This window comes from Physeter macrocephalus, chromosome 4, assembly GCF_002837175.3.
Source record: "Physeter macrocephalus isolate SW-GA chromosome 4, ASM283717v5, whole genome shotgun sequence".
In the NCBI taxonomy this organism is placed as follows: Eukaryota; Metazoa; Chordata; class Mammalia; order Artiodactyla; family Physeteridae; genus Physeter; species Physeter macrocephalus.
This window is the reverse complement of record NC_041217.1, coordinates 86,498,591-86,502,245: the sequence shown is the minus strand read 5'-3', so window position 1 is coordinate 86,502,245 and position 3,655 is coordinate 86,498,591. Positions and strand designations below refer to the sequence as shown.

Below are 3,655 nucleotides of genomic sequence, written 5' to 3'. Positions count from 1 at the left end.
TGGAAGAAACAAGTTTGTCAAAATGATTATATTACCCAAAGCAGTCTACAGATTCAATGCAATCCCTATCAAATTACCAATGGTATTTTTCACAGACCTAGAACAAAAAATTTTACAATTTGTATGGAAACACAAAAGATCCCAAATAACCAAAGCAATCTTGAGAAAAAACAAAACAGAACAAAACAAACAAACAAACATGGAGGTGAAGGAATCAGACTCCTTGACTTCAGACAATACTACAAATCTACAGTAATCAAGACAGTATGGTACTGGCGACCTAAAGGTAAGACCAGACACTACAGAACTCTTAGACGAAAACATAGGCAGAACACTCTTTGACGTAAATTACAACAAGATCTTTTTGACCACCTCCTAGGGTAATGAAAACAAAAACAATTATAAACAAATGGGAACTAATGAAACTTAAATCTTTTGCACAGTAAAGGAAACCATAAATGAGATGAAAAAACAACCCTCAGAATGGGAGAAATATATGCAAATGAAGCAGTTGATAAGGGATTAATGTCCAAAATATACAAATAGCACATGCAGCTCAATATCAAAAAAACAAACAACCCAGTCAAAAAATGGGTGGAAGAGCTAAATAGACATTTCTTCAAAGAAGACATACAGATGGCCAAGAGGCACATGAAAAGATTCTCAACATCACTAAGTATTAGAGAAATGCAAATCACAACTACAATGAGGTACCACCTCACACCGATCAAAATGGCCATCATCAAAAAATCTACAAACAATAAATGCTGGAGAGCGTGTGGAGAAAGGGAACCCTCTTACACTGTTGGTAGGAATGCAAACTGATACAGCCATTATGGAGAACAGTATGGAGGTTCCTTAAAAAACTAAAAATAGAACTGCCATATGACCCAGCAATCCCACTACTGGGTATTGACCCAGAGAAAACCATAATTCCAAAAGATGCATGCACCCCAATATTCATTGCAGCTCTATTTACAATTGCCAGGACATGGAAGCAACCTAAATGTCCATCAACAGTGGGATGGATAAAGAAGTTGTGGTACATATATACAGTGGAATATTATTCAGCCATAAAAATGAATAAAATTGTACCATATGCAGAGACATGGATGGACCTAGATACTGTCATACAGGGTGAAGTAAGTCAGCAAGAGAAAAACAAATATCGTATATTAACACATATATGTGGAATGTAGAAAAATAGTACAGACGAACCTATTTGCAAAGCAGAAATAGAGACAGAGACATAAAGAACAAACGTGTGGACACCAAGGGAGGAAAGGGGGGGCTGGGATAAATTGGGAGATTGGGATTGATATATATACACTACTATGTATAAAATAGATAACTAATGAGAAACTACTGTATAGCACAGGGGGAAAAAAAAGAAGATTCAATCTGTTTGTAAGACATATATTAAGGTAACTTTAAAAATGCATTCTAATATACAGTAGGTGTAGAAAAATACTGTTTGATTACACTTATATGAGGTACCTAGAATAGTCAAATTCATAGAGTCAGAAAGTACATTGAAAGATGCCAGGGGCCAAGGGGTGAGGGGTGGGTTGGGGAGGGGGAATGGGGAGTTAGTGTTTAATGAGGACAAAGTTTCAGTTTAGGAAGTTGAAAAATTCTGGAGATGAATGATGGTGAGATTTGCACAATAATGTAAATGCACTTAGTGCCAATGAACTGTACAGTTAAATATAGTTAAAATCATATGTTTTATATTATGTGACTTTTACCACAATAAAAAAAAATCAGGAGATTTTCCTGCTTGAAACCCTTCAATAACTATGTTTCTCTTAGAATAAAGTCCAGATTCCTTACTATGCCTACCAGGCTCTACATGATATGCTTTACTCTTAGGTCTTCAACCTCACCCCTGGCCATTACCACTCTTTTATTCTATGCTTTAGTTATGTTAAAATTTATTTAGTTGCTCTAAGCTTTATCAGTACTAAACTTTTCCCACTCATCCACTGATCCCCTTTGTCTGGACAATTCTTACCCTCTGCTTTCTCTAAGAAAGTTTTCCTTAATACTGTAAAGTTTAATATTGAAATTGAGCAGAAACCTGTGGGGCTCCTGGGCACAAAAGCCTTTCTGTCTCCTGTTTCTTGACTCTGGCCTCCATGACCTTCCCTGAGTTCCAAAGGGCAGATTCCAACAGTTGCTAATCTGGGAAAGGAAGGGATGCAAAGACAAGGGAGGGGCAGCCAGGAAACAATAGTGCAGCGTTAAGGCATGGTCCTCGTTCCACCTCAAGGGATGCACATAACAATGTCTTTAAGCTCTTTAACATGTCATCATTCTTCATACCAGAGAAAGACCACCTGAGGCTACATTAAAGGAACCAGAGAAACTCATCAAGAAGATTACCTGAGGGCTTCCCTGGTGGCGCAGTGGTTGAGAGTCCGCCTGCAGATTCAGGGGACGCAGGTTCGTGCCCTGGTCCGGGAAGATCCCACATGCCGTAGAGCGGCTAGGCCCATGAGCCATGGCCTCTGAGGCTGTGCGTCCTTAGCCTGTGCTCTGCAACAGGAGAGGCCACAACAGTGAGAGGCCCGCTTACCGCAAAAAAAAAAAAAAAATTACCTGAGATCAGATTAGAGGAGTGGAGGCCCTGCATACACCCTAATCTTATCAGCAACGTCACCCTTGAACCATTGCTATAAAACCCCTCATCAAATCCTCCCCTATTGGGACACATAGTTGTTGGGGCAGGAGCCCACTGTGTCCACCTTTGCCTGGCAAAACAATAAAGCTATTCTTTTCTACTTCAACCAAAACTCTGTCTCCAAGATTCGATTTGGCACTGGTGCACAGAGGCTGAGCTTTCGGCATCAATATCTATTGAGGTTTTATCAAGTATGAGACAGTGTGCTAAGAGCTTTACATACGTATTCCTATTTAAATCCTGACAAAATGTCTCTTGTGTTTACCTCCATAACACACTCATAGAAATTTCATAGTTCTTATCACATTTTCTTTTATCAACTATTTGTCTATATTAATTACATTGGCCTGATCACATTAGAAAAAGAGAGGGGAAATGTACAAATTAACTATAAATAAAAATTGGGCCATAACCACAGATATAGTTAAAATTTTACAGCCCTTGAGAGAATATGGTAAAAAATATTAGGCCAATCAATTTTTTAAATGTAGGTGGTGGAGATAATTTTCTAAAATAATAGAAATCATCCAAATTGATTCAAAAAGAAAAAGAGGATTTCTGTTTCTGATAAGACAACAGACAATATTATTAGACTAAACTTCCTATTTTAAATAACTAAGATGCTAGATAAAAACTTTAAAATGTTTTATTAAGAGCACTGTTGAATGCTTGCTTTGGCAGCATATATGCTAAAATTGGAATGATACAGAGAAGATTAGCATGGCCCCTGCATAAGGATAATACACAAATTTGTGAAGCATTCAATATTAAAAAAAAAAAAACACTTTTGAGCTGCAAAGAAAATAAGAAATTCTCAATCTAGGGATATAATGATGGTGTGAGCCAGAGAGGTAAAAGGAATTTGAGGGCGTTTGCCAAACTAGGTGAACTTGGGTATCAGTTTTCGTAGTCTCATGGCACATGGAGTACAGGAGGAAAATTTTGTGATCTGCTCAAAATGGGGAGTATAAG

The 3,655-nt window shown here is 37.8% G+C and overlaps 1 non-coding gene across 1 annotated transcript; it reads left to right on the top strand.

The window, feature by feature from the left end:
* Nucleotides 1-3,348: 3,348 nt before the first annotated feature.
* LOC112063902 (U6 spliceosomal RNA) lies at nt 3,349-3,455 on the top strand. Its single transcript, XR_002891248.1, has one exon. It is a non-coding gene; the product is annotated as a U6 spliceosomal RNA (small nuclear RNA).
* Nucleotides 3,456-3,655: the final 200 nt, after the last annotated feature.